Below are 14,578 nucleotides of genomic sequence, written 5' to 3' on the forward strand. Positions count from 1 at the left end.
TTATTTAATTTTAGTGTCTTTGTGAATAAAATAGAAAGCAGTGTCCTAACTTGGTGATCCTATTGGGATACTATAAATTAAATATTTAGAACATTTTCAGGGCTACAGTTACAAATGATCTTTGCATGTACAGCGATTTTGGTGTATGCAAAGAGTTTCTTAATTGATATACCCTCAATTAAGGAATGCTCTTAACTTCTTGTAAATTTAGAAAATATTATATGTTCAAGGAGAAATCTCAGAAAGAATTCCATTAAATCACTAATGAAAGACATCTCCTAAATTGATGGGGACAATTAAGAGAGGAAAAAAAGAGAAAGCTAGGAGCAAAGGTTTAATAGACTATGGTTCACAGTTGACCATTGAATAGGAGGTGTGTTAATTTGCTAAACAAATTTCTTAAAATTTATAGTTGGTTCTCTGTAACTTCAGTTCCTCCCCATCTGTAGATTCAACCAGCCACTGACCATATAGTACTGTAATATTATGGATATAGAGATTACCTTTTTCACTTTTTTATAGTGTTCTTTAATAAATATGATTATTAATTTAAACATAGTTATATCTCATATTTATCCATATTTTATCTATATTTTATACCTTTTGTATATTATTTAGCAAATCCTATTCTGAAGAATGCCCAGTTGAGCCCAGATCAGATTTCCTGTCCACTGAATGATGACCTAATAAATGTTTATTGTTTTCAGCCACTAGCTTTGGGATTGCTTTCTATGCAACAAAAGCTAAATGATACAGATGGAGTCTTTTATTTTACTTTACTTCCTTGGTATTGAATTGAATTCAGTAAGAATCAGAGGACCAGTGTAGTTCTCTGAAAGTCGTTCAGTATTTTGACTTGCCTTCAGGAATCCCTTCATTCGTAACCATGCCTGGACAAATTTGAATCATATTTCTCAGCAATATTACTTAAAGAATCCTAGGGGAAAATGGCAATATGCTTTGAGAAAAAATATTTTCCAATTGACTAAAAAAATAACATGTATAGGATTTTCAAAATTGCTTTCCACTGTAAGAGCAGAGAGATGAGAGAGAATAATCAGGGTAAAAAATCTGCAACACTACTGAACTAAGAAATAGGCAGATAGCATGATAAAGTGAAGTTAAAATGATTAGACTTAGGGCAGAAATAAAATCACATTTTTGGAAATATAGATAGGTAGTAAGTGGAAATAACTGATAAGTAAAAATACCGAAAGAGACCTAGGAAAACACAGTGGACAGTGTATTAGACTCTTCAAAAGCAATGGAAAACCAGTCCAACAAATGGAAAATTTGTCCTGGATTTTTGGTATGGGAAATTTTTATGCTTGATTTTAATGCTGGTTTCAAACAGATTCAGGAACAGGCAAATTTGGAGGGAGTTAGAAAACTTTCTTAAATATTATACGATTAAAGGAGTGAGGTACTCAGTTATGAAGTAGGATTAAAGGATATAAGTGTAGAGATCTTGGCTAAAGGTAAGTGGATGAAAATAGTACAGCAGTCTTCAAACCCATGAAAGGCATAGGAATAGTTTTTTAAGGATTTTCTTATTTATTTCAGTATTGAGAACTCTTTGAAAACTTCAATCCAGGTTATATTATATAAAAAATTGAGCAATTTTTCTCCATATTCCAAATAATATACAACAAGAAAAGAAAATTTGTCAAACTATATATGTTCCACAAACTGGAACAGAAAGATCATGTATTTAAAATTATAACTTGGAGTGGTTAGTGATGGTAATAACAATTGCTTATTATTTTTGATTAAAGCAAAAAATAAGTTATGTAGATGTTGCTGTTGTCTGTATTTATTTTCACAGTTTGCTTCCTAAAAGATTTATAATTAAATGTTATAGCACTCATATAAATTAAAACCAGATAAACTATAAATACAATATCAAAGCATGATACATCTTATTTAATATAATGTTGTGATTAAGCATTAAATTTACCTCTGAGATTTGTTATCTAAAACAATATTTCAGAAATGCAGGTTATAAATTTTGTACTTAGATGAAGCAAGTCTATTCATCAGAAAAGATAAATACAGAAAGTCTAGAAAGTTCCTTGTGCCATTCCTACATTTCTGTTTCTGATTTTATATTGGTGTTTTTTTATTCTAACACCTTAGGAAAACTACTTAACATTCTCAGCCTCATTTTACTGGCCTATACAATGACAGTTATCGGAGTTATTTTATCTCAGACAGATGTTTTTGGGTAGGTCTTTGATGCTGTAACTTGAACTCCAGTGAGAATTGTTCTAACCCAAGTTAATAAAATATCCTTATTTGCAATGTGCCGTGCAATACTTTTTATTATTTATTTTCCACAATAAAAGCAGAGGGAACTTTTAAGCTCAAATACCACTGTGATAAATATTCAACCATGTAAGTCTACTGGGGAAAAGGTAGAATTAGCAGAACTTAGGAGGGAGAAAGTAGTCATTCCAGTATAATTTAGAACAGAGATAATAAATTTATCTGAATAGGTACAAGAAGACATGTGTAAGCAATTAGAATACACTGAAAATGTGACTTGAGAGTAAAAATGAAGCCAAAAAAGATCAAAATCTTAGAACAATAAAAACCTTATTAATATTTCTCAATTTACCATAATTGACCACTTGTTGTTATGAGGATTTATGATTGGTTTATGTTCTGACTTAACATTGGGAAATGTCATTTAGGGCAGTGACAAGTGCTTCCACAGGGTCTGTGGTGCCCAATGAAGGAGATGGCATCTTTCTTATGTAACCAACTTACTCATACCTGCTTGTCAGTTCCCCTGCCATCTTTTCATCTTCATGATCATCATTATGAGTTATAAGCCTCTTACCAATAATTTGAATGACCTCAATTTCTCTCCACATTCTTCTTCGGTGTATGATATGTTCATTTTACTTTTTAACATCTTTCACATTTTAGCAAAGTAGTCATTTAAAATGCATGCAGAGCTAGAAAGTAAATTACTAGGGTAAAGGGCATTTCAAGATGATTGAAAATATGCCTCATGAGCTGTTGCCTTTTCTATTTCACAGTCAGAGTTACTGAAAAGGTGTTAGAAATGAGATTTCACAAGTAAATATATATGTATTATATAATTTTTCTGTTTTGATGTACCATTCTTTAATGTATTTACATCATCCTCATCATAGTAAACCCTGAAATAAATAATACCATCTATGACATAGTATTGCAGATTTTGATACCACGACAGATTTAAAATACTCAGGCATTTAGTTGAAGTTTTATATTTAATATTCCACCAAAAATTCATGGACATTTTCATGGTTTGCTGAGATCCTTTAATTGCTTATTTATGATGATAACTAACTTCATATGCATTTTCCCATATGTTACCTGAACATATATATCTCTTAGAGCTACTTAGAACAATCGGTATTTTTGTTAAGATAAAACAAGTAAGAACTTACATTTTGAAAAGCAAAGTTTATCCATCTATGGCCAGTGAACATAGATGTTGACCATTTTTACAGTAGTTGAACTTTGTCAATGATAATATACTTTTACTACTTTCTATTAAGCTACCTCTCTCTTTCTTCTTTGAAAACTTTGTTTTACAAGCCTAATGCAGTATGTTATATATGTTCCATTTTATGGTGTTTGCTTGGTTTTTTGTTTTTTTATTTTTGGCTGTGCCATGTGGCTGGTGGGATCTTAGCTCACTGACCAGGGATTGAACCTGGACGCAGGTTCTCTGCCACTTTCTGTGGCAGAGAAAGTGCTGAATCCTAACCATTGGACCACCAGGGAATTCCATTCTTGTGCTTATTATAAATTGAGTTTCCTGCAAAATATGATTTCCCTCAATTTCTCAAAGGATGAAATTTTGAATGTTGTCAACAAATAGGCCAAAAAAAAATAATTTGAACCTGAGAAAAAGTTTCAGAATTTAATATAATTTATTAAGCTATTTTTAATGAATATTTCATGTATTATTTAGTCAGACTCATCTGTGGAAAAGGCCTTTAGAAAAGTGAATCACACAGATATAGCCTGAGATACACTGAAAAGGTCCCTTTCAGCAAACTTTGTAGACTGCAGTTTAGTTATTTCTTCCTGAAATCTCATCCTTTTGGTCTTAAAAGCTTTCTGTTCAAAAGTTAATTACCCAGGGATTTCCCTGGTGGCCCACTGGTCCGGAAACTTAAGATCCTGCATGCCTGCACAGTGTGGCCAAAAAAAAAATGTTAAAATAAAAAAGTACTTAATAAATATTGACTGTGACAATTTTTTTTAAGAAAAACAAGAAAACCCACAGGAGTTAATCACCCAATACGAGGTCTAACTCACATGTTTTATTAACTGATAAATTTCTTCCAACAGAAACATAGTCCTAAATCCACATGGGCAAGGCACTCTCTTCCAAATGTCTCATTCTATCTTAATAGCAACTTGGCATTATTTTACCCTTTTTGCAACAGAACAGGATGAGTCTCAGAGTTGAAGTAATATATCCACATTCATCCATGTAGAAATTGACAGTGTTTGGTCAGTGGGGTCCTTGTCTACTGCATAGAAAGGAAGTAGCAAGAGGGATGAGGAAAACATGGAATTGAGAAACAGAGAATAAGGTGTTACAAAAGATGTGAAAGATTATGAGGCTTTTGAGGACAAACATTAAAAATTATACCATTTAACTCTGGCCCAACTTTGTGTCACAGGTGTAATCTCTACTAACTTGTCAGGACACATAACAAAGAGTATTATATGGCTGGAACCCTGAGTCCGGAGGATCCTGAAAGTCTATATCAGACATTAAACTATCTGACTAGACTGCATGCAAAATTATCATAATTGATTTTAATCTTCAGTTTTTTTTATTGTGACACACAATAAAATTTCTGATGACTATAGAAAAACTTTCTGTTGTTCAGTTGCCCAGTCGTGTTCGACTCTTTGCAACCCCATGTACTGTAGACCTAGTAAATGTATTACTATTAGCACACATTTATTTCTATTTATATAATTTCTAGGCAGCTGACCTTATAGTAGCAATAGCATTGCCCTTGAATGATATGCTAGATAGCATTATATACATGAATTAAAGTAAAAAACTGTATGAATCAGTCTGAAAGGACTCGGTCCCCTAAAAATCCATCATATAGCAGTTTTTTCTAGATACCCACTAAACTGTGGCAAATTATAGCAACTGTTAGCCACTGCAGTTCTATGATGAGTCTAAATATTTTCTCCCTCACAAAAAGGTCTTAGAAGTTTGACATATTAACTGTTCTATCATATTTTAATTGAAAATAACAAACTACAGATTTCTGTGAATTTAACTTTATGCAGTCGCAACATTCTCTCTCTGAAGAGAGTGGGGCTCATTCACCTTCCCCTTTAAATGTCAAACATACCTTCACCTCATTTTAATAGAACAAGTATTTTCACCCTAGAGTTCATGGATGGATTGTCAGTCCCTTGAAATTTTATGCAAGAATTTAAATTCATAAGCCCAAGTGAATTTTTCTGGGGAGAGAATTAAAAGCGGGCCATAATTTTTAAAGGAATTAGAATAACTCTGTATATAAAAATTGTATGGGAATAGTTACAACTTATTTGGCTTCTCATTTATTTAAATGGTAGATTTTCTTTTGATTGACTTTTCCTTAATATTGATAGATACTATCACTTTTATAACAAAGAGTAAATACTATCACTTTTATAACAAAGAGTACATAGTATCCCATATACTAAGAGCTATTAACAAACTATTTTAAAAAATATGATTAAAAATAATCCACATTTGTTATATCTTCTCTTCTCTAGAGAGTAACTGAATATAATCAGATTTTATTCATTATAAAGTAGATTTATTTTCCAGCAATGAAATGCCTTTTATCAATCCAAGATTCACTGTTGCTTAAGAAGTTGGTTATCAGTTTCTTAAATATGTCCTAAAATTCTATGGATTAGATTAGATCTTAGTGGCAGAGGAAAGAATGTTGGAGAGAGTCCAGCGAAATTTTTGTTGTTTTAAACTACTACACTGGTAGTAATTTGTTACAGCAACAATAGAAAATGCACACATAATCTGTTCAGGATCTTGGCTCCTCAAGTTTTTCCTGTCTCTGTCTCTCTGTTTCTCTCCCTGTCTATCTGTCTCTCTCTCCTTCTGTATTTTGTCCAGCTTTCAGCTGTTCTCAGCAGAGAGTTAGTCAAATATCATTTACCCCTTCATTCTGGAAGTGGAAGTCTCAGATATACTCAATATTCACAAAATATTCACAATTTTCACAATATGTTTCCCCACTTTTTTCAGCTATAAAATGAAGATGGTAATAGACACTTCATTAGGTGACACTGTGGATTACATGGATTACAGTATTAAACTAAAACACCCATGCAGCATAGAGATATAAATGCTAGGTGGTTAGTTTTACAGTTAGATTCTTCACTGAAGTTATACTGACATTTCAAAATTTGTTAAATTAAAACACGTACCTCAATAAAATGAACCTTCTCATTGTTTTCAGACATATGTGAATAGGGAAAATAGGGGGAAAAAACTTAGAAACTTTAGGACACAATACTATAAAATCTTATGAAATCTTATGTCCTTCAGGACATCAAGGACCAATATATGATTTTATTTTGCAATAATGTAAGGAACGTTGTTGTGATAAATCTCTTTGGAGAATAGATCTTTTACTACAATGGACATGCACAGTTTTTGTCTTTGAAATTTTTACTCTTTTGAATTATACAACATAAAACTAAAATTCATAACACAATAACTTTAAGCACACTAAATTATTGTCATGCACATTCTAAGCTTTTAATAAATGATCAAATTAATAAAACTGTAAAACTATACATATGATAAGTAGTAAGGTTACTTAGTATGTTAACATAATTTTTATAGTACTATACTTTGAAAATTAGTAATCCATATGTGTTAGAGATTCAGTTCAGTTCAGTTCAGTCACTCAGTCATGTCCAACTGTTTGCGACCCCATGAATTGCAGCATGCCAGGCCTCCCTGTCCATTACCAACTCCTGGAGTTTAACCAAACCCATGTCCATCGAGCCAGTGATGCCATCCAACCATCTCATTCTCTGTCGTCCCCTTCTCCTCCTGCCCCCAATCCTACCCAGCATTAGGGTCTTTTCCAGTGAGTCAACTCTTTGCATGAGGTGGCCAAAGTATTGGAATTTCAGCTTCAACATCAGTCCTTCCAATGAACACCCAGGATTGATCTCTTTTAGGATGGATTGATTGGATCTCCTTGCAGTCCAAGGGACTCTCAAGAGTCTTCTCCAACACCACAGGTCAAAAGCATCAATTCTGTGGTGCTCAGCTTTCTTCACCATCCAACTCTCACATCCATACATGACAACTGGAAAAACCATAGCCTTAACTAGATGGACTTTAGTTGGAAAAGTAATGTCTCTGCTTTTAAATATGCTATCTAGGTTGGCCATAACCTTCCTTCCAAGGACTAAGCGTCTTTTAATTTTATGGCTGCAATCACCATCAGCAGTGATTTTGGAGCCCCCCAAAATAAAGCCTGACACTGTTTCCACTGTTTCCCCATCTATTTCCCATGAAGTGATGGGACCAGATGCCATGATCTTAGTTTTCTGAATGTTGAGCTTTAACCCAACTTTTTCACTCTCCTCTTTCTCTTTCATCAAGAGGCTCTTTAGTTCTTCTTCACTTTCTGCCATAAGGGTGGTGTCATCCGCATATCTGAGGTTATTGATATTTCTTCTGGCAATCTTGATTCCAGCTTATGTTTCTTCCAGCCCAGCGTTTCTCATGATGCACGCAGTATATAAGTTAAATAAGCAGGGTGACAGTATACAGGCTTGACATACTCCTTTTCCTATTTGGAACCAGTCTGTTGTTCCATGCCCAGTTCTAACTGTTGCTTCCTGACCTGCATACAGGTTTCTCAAGAGACAGGTCAGATGGCCTGGTATTCCCATCTCTTTCAGAATTTTCTACAGTTTATTGTGATCCACACAGTCAAAGGCTTTGGCATGTTAGAGATTAGAGCCAGAAAAAAATGGAAAAATGAGAACATAACAGTTCTCTGATGAGCTAGGTAACAGCAACTGATTATAATTTAGAGGAATAAGTTTATGGGTGGACCTGGGGCAAAGATAGCAGCATTTGAAATTATGTGTGTATGAAAAGATGGAAAGCAGGATATGAATAAACCAGTATCTAAATTATATTGTGTGTAAAGTGCATAAAAATATCAGGAGTTTTAAAAGCTAAATACATAGTAGCCATTAGCCATGGTAAATATTTTTTTAAAGTTTTTCAGTATCTACAATCCTATTCAACACATTTGCAAACACAAATGATTCACAGGCTGACATTTTCTTATAACAGAAATGAACTACTCAAATTTTCTTATGAACAAACTTAATGCAAACAAAACACATACATACGTATATACATACACAAATAGAGAAAAGAGAGGGAGAATAGGAAATGTTTATATTTTAGTTATTGCTAGAGATCACTTTGTTAAAATGCTTATTTCATTAGTAATATTTTGTAGAATATTCCCCAAATATATTGGTTAAGCATTCATGGCTACCATCATCCAAAAATATGGAAAAGCCATAAACCCTTTTCCTATATTTCAAGCTGTATTTAATTTATCTGTACAGTATTCCAATGTTCAGGTGATTGTAGTCTTTCCAAATGCAAAATTCTGTGTGCCATCTGTTCTTTAGTAACAGTGACTCCAGTTTTAACTGTAAGTCATAATTCTTCACAAAAGCTACTACATCAATTTGTGTCTGAGTAATTTCCTATTCAGGCTTCCCAGGTGGCACTGGTAAGGAAACCACTGGCTAATGCAAGAAATATAAGAGATGAGGGTTCTATCCCCAGGTTGGGAAGATCTCCTGGAGGATGGCATGGCAACCCATTGCAGTATTCTTGCCTGCAAAATCCCTCAGAGGAGCCTGGCAGGCCACAGTTCATAGGGTCAGGATTGCAAAGAGTCAGACACGACTGAAGTGGCTTAGCATGTTTGCAATTTTCTATTCATACAATATATTACTTATATAATTTGAAAATCTCTTCCTGAAGTTTCCCATTTTGTTCCTTGATATAGACAACATGCATATGATTAATGTGATGATTATAATTTTGATTATATATTTCTCTACTAAGGTCACCATCATAATTTTAAGAAAAATTATGCATTGGTTTAAAAAATGATGATTAAAAAAATTATGCATTCTTTTCTCTGGGATTATAACTAAAGTCATTTTACTTGTAATTCCACCTGTAATATGGTAAAAATCTTTAGTTTCATTGTATTAGCACTGAAGTTTATTTTATAAACAAAAAAAATCTCTTTATATGAGCTGATGTTTCTTGGAAACATCTGGAAAAAGCTATCTGTGCAGCTAGTGAAAACACCAAGTACAGTATTATCTGGTTGCTGCTGCTGCTAAGTTGCTTCAGTCGTGTCTGTCTCTGTGTGACCCCATTAACTGCAGCCCATCAGGCTCCACCGTCCCTGGGATTTTCCAGGCAAGAACACTGGAGTGTGTTGCCATTTTCTTCTCCAAAGCATGGAAGTGAAAAGTGAAAGTGAAGTCGCTCAGCCGTGTCCGACTCTTAGTGACCCTATGGACTGCAGCCTACCAGGCTCCTCCATCCATGGGATTTTCCAGGCGAGAGTACTGGAGTGGGTTGCCATTGCCTTTTCCGATTATCTGGTTAGGCCCACTACATTCTACGTTGTCTGATTCAGTTTGCGAAACAGTTGGCTTTCATAGCATACTTTCAAAATTTGGGCAATGCAATTTGGATTATGAAATTGCAATAAGGTTTACTTCTCTATAATAAGATAGGGAGACTATGCTCTTCAGTTTTCTTTAATTCCCTTTAATTCAGTTAAATAATGTGAACATTGGTTAAAAACATCTACTGTATGGAAATACCACTTGCATTGTCATTTGGAAAACTTAAAATCCTGATACAAGTTGTGTACACTGTCACAGTAGACAATAGAATGACACCTGTTAATACGTTTTTAAAAGCATTTATTTATGTATTTAGTTTTGGCTGTGCCATGTGACAGGTGGGACCTTAGTTCCTGGTTCCCCCACCAGGGATGGAAACTGTGCTCCCTGCACTGGGAGTACAGAGTCATAACCACTGAACAGCCAGGGAAGTCCCTAATCATTAGAAGTAGAGGGTCAAAAGGGACCTTAAAAGATTAAGTAACTCATCTTTTTGTCATTCAATATGAATATTATTCTATACCGATGAATATATGTTTTATTCTATATGGATTCTGTTAAGAGAATGCATTAACTGGTTTCACATTCTACTTTAGTAACAATTTTAACAAAATTTTTACTACTAACATCTTGTAATAATTAAATTTAAATTTAGAAATGTAAATGCATTGCTGTGCTCCTATGTATGTATTATGAATTGTACATGACATCTTCCTGGACGGTATAAGAAGAAGTTCACAGGAAAGAGAATATTTGAAATGTACCCAGAATGTAGTGTGGCAGACAGTATTTACTAAGATCTGTTTCTTCTTTCTGGGCACACAACCAGGTTGAAGTGTAACCACATGACTCAGTTGTTGACAATGGGATGAGTTTAAAAATGATACAGGCCAGGTGGGGCCCATAAAACCATTCACATTCCTTTTCTCTCCACTGATCTGATACAGATGAGCACAGTAACCTTGGAAGTAATGAATTAAAAATGGCAGAAGCATGTGATTGAAGGAGACTAGATTCCTGAATTATCTGGTATAAGAAAGCAGCCTTCCAAGCAGGGGTATCTACTGGAGGCTTTCCATGAACAAGAAATAAATTATTGTCTATTAAACTACTGACATTTGGGGGGTTATCTTGTACAACAGTTGCCTTAATGTCACCTTATTTAATACCTGTGAGAATGATTTGGACAGAAGAAACCTCTAAGTAGAAAGAGGAGTCAAGATGAAAGCGTAGCTTAACACATGAGAACAGGGCATAAGTGTGAGACATACGTGTAGAGTATCAGGTGTGCTGACTGTATTATTAGCTAGTTGTAGAAAATAAGGGGAGTTAATGATAGTATAAAGTAGATTGGGGCTGTATTTTAGAAGACTTCAAATGCCAAGCTGAGGCCCTTGAACAATTTGGGAGGCAATGGGGAAATAACAGGAGCTCGTCAGCAAAAGAAAATACACAATTTGAATTGTACTATAGGTCCATTAATCTAGCAGCTATAAATATCATGGTTTGGAGGCAGGGAGTAATAAAAATCTTTGCAATAATACAGATTAAAACCATACAATGTGGATAGATTGAAGAAAGGAATAATGGTATTGCAGACATAGAATTCACAAATGTATAAACTGATTAGAAGGTACAGGGAAAATAAGTCTCAATAACTGTATAAACTGATGCTTATGTTCTTATTATAAACTAACCATTTTATATGGGTTATCTCCCTTAATCTTCAAAATAATCCTATAGAACAAGTATCAGTATTGCCTTTATTTTACAGAAAGGATACAGTTTAGGGAGATTTAGTACATAGGCAAAGGTCATATTAGTTGTAAATGCAACAACCAGGATTTGAAAGAAGCAATCTAACATTAGACACCTGGCTTATAATGAGTACAATCTCAAATCCAGATTATGAGAAATACAGATGTGTGAGAGAAAGAAGCACAAATTCAACGAATTTTTTTTTGTTTGTTTTGGTAAAAGTCTAAATTGATATAATTTCAAATTCACAGACAAATTCTAAGAACATTACAAAGAACTTCAATATACCCTTTACCTAAATTCAGCAGCTCTTTATACGACATACACGCACGCATACACACATACATTGTGCACAGAATTACTTTTGCCTTTTTTTTTCATTTATTAAGGGTGAAATGATGCTAGCATATTTACATATTGACACCAGAAGCCAGCTGGAATTTGCAATTTGTGACTGACCTTTTGGAGATAATTTAGGTCTGGAAATAATGGTATGGAATAAATTAGTATAGACAGAGATTGGTAAAATTCATAAAAACAAATCAGGTTCCTGAGTGAAAGAATAGAGAAAGAAAAGGACAATTCATTAGGAACAGGATAATCCTATGCAAAAAATGTCCAGAGAGGAAAAATTACAGAGGTATATTTGTAAGGTTAAAAGCCTCAGAAAAATCTAGAGATCTAGAGAAAGGTTAGTATTCAGAAGGTCTTCGATGACCTCTGGTACAACATTTTGGGTTGCATACAGATAAAGGAAACTAAATTACAAAGGCTAAGGAGAATAATCAGTGAAGAAAATTAAAATGAATGTAAGAAAAATGTTCCTCATGTGTGAACAATTAAAGCTATTTATTTTCCTTTCTGTTATTTTGCTATTCATATTCTTTTTTTTTATTCATTTAGTTCTGCATCAGAATTTCTACATCAAAACTAATAAATACTTTAGAGTGGTTGGATGGGGAGTTTGGGGTTGCACAGCACAAAGTGGTAACCTTCCCTGTGTTCATTTCTTCAGTCTGCAAGAATTCATCTTGAGGCAAAGGGAGGATTCACTTTTCTGGGAACACACACAAATCTCTGGATGTCCCAGGGACATCTGTGCACAGGTTGTTGTTGTTTAGTCATTGAGTTGTGTCCGCTCTTTTGTGACCCCATGGATTGTAGCCTGACAGCCTCTTCTGTCCATGGAATTTCCTGGGCAAGAATATTGGAGTGGGTTACCAGGTTAAAAGTTGGGCAAACTTTACTAGGAGTATATTCATCCTTGCCTAAATGAGCAGGATAGGATTTGGCTCAAGTAATTTACTACTTAGAAACTGAAATAAAGAGCAGTACTTGGAATGAAATATTTAGGGTAGAGTGGGAGCATATGTGTAAACAAATATATGGATATATTCTATGAATATGTCCATGTAAACATTGGTTGGAGAAGGCAATGGCACCCCACTCCAGTACTCTTGCCTGGAAAATCCCATGAACGGAGGAGCCTGGCGGGCTGCAGTCCATGGGGTCACTGAGTCGGACACGACTGAGCGACTCCACTTTCACTTTTCACTTTCATGCCCTGGAGAAGGAAATGGCAACCCACTCCAGTACTCTTGCCTGGAGAATCCCAGGGATGGGGGAGCCTGGTGGGCTGCCGTCTATTGGGTCGCACAGAGTCGGACACGACTGACGCGACTTAGCAGCAAACATTGGTTGGTATACATATTTTACCTTGTATTGTGGCTCTGGTTTAGAGAAAACTTCTTTACAACTCGTCAGTGAATTCACTTTATGACTTAGGTGAATAAATTCAACTTTGTCAAAGGATATTTTCAGTAAACAAGTTCAATTGCCCTTATAGATACATTTTATCTGCACTGTATTTATCACAAGGGCTATTGTTTTTGTAGATAAAATGGATAATCTGGAGGGTCTATTTCTCCTACTCATAAAAATATCAGAGCAAGAATCTATAAGTCATCACCATCATCATAATATACAATCAAACTGTAGATGTTTTTCTTCATCTGGTTATGTGTTTCAAAAGAATTCTTTATCCCTGAGTGCCTGCGTGCCCACATGTGTGTTCAGTCAGGGCCGAGTCTTTGTAACCTCATGGACTGTAGCCCACCAGGCTCCTCTGTTCATGGGATTTCCCAGGCAAGAATACTGGAGTGGGTTGCCTTTTCCTTCTCCAGGGGATCTTCCTGAAAAAGGGATCAAACCCACGTCTCCTGCATTGGCAGGCAGATTCTTTACCACTGAACCACCTGGGAAGCCCTTTTTACGCATGGTGTTCCCACAATCATTAGAATAAAATTACTCTCAAAAAGTTTTATGCTTCAGTTTCCTTATTTTTATGTGAAATAATGTGTGTGTGTGTGTGTGTGTGTGTGTATATATATATATATATATTTTATATATATATATATATATATATATATATATATATATTTAATTCCCGGGACTGCTATAAGGCTAAACAGTACTTTTTGGAATAGTGTCTTGTTCTCTTTCCAACTCATAATAGTCTTCCTCCTTCCTCAAAAATCTAATTCAAAACATATTCGAATTGAGCAGAATCAAAAGTTACCTACTCCATATTGGTAACACTAGTGATGCCTGTCTCCATATCCCATGAAGGGTACTCCACTTTACAAAGAGGAACTAGTTAAAACTTATACTTACAGTTATTTGAATGAACACATACGTCCTTATTTCTCTCCTGTGTATGTTAATATCTCATGAAAACCACTTGCTGCTGCTGCTGTCGCTTCAGTCGTGTCTGACTCTGTGCGACCCCATAGACAGCAGCCCACCAGGCTCCGCTGTCTCTGGGATTCTCCAGGCAAGAATACTGGAGTGGATTGCCATTTCCTTCTCCAGTGCATGAAAACCACACAAGTTATAAAACTTATTTTTGCTATTTTATATTTTTAGATAAGTTATAATAGTGATATTGAAGGGATCTCAAGATATCATTTGAACTAACACCATTGGCCTGACTGGGACTATTCCTATAGAGCAGTGGCATGACTCTGTGATGCCCGTGAGAGAGGGAGGAGTTACCTACACACACTCAGTA

Source organism: Giraffa tippelskirchi, chromosome 3, assembly GCF_054371585.1.
Source record: "Giraffa tippelskirchi isolate mGirTip1 chromosome 3, T2T-mGirTip1v1.2.pri, whole genome shotgun sequence".
Classification (NCBI taxonomy): Eukaryota; Metazoa; Chordata; class Mammalia; order Artiodactyla; family Giraffidae; genus Giraffa; species Giraffa tippelskirchi.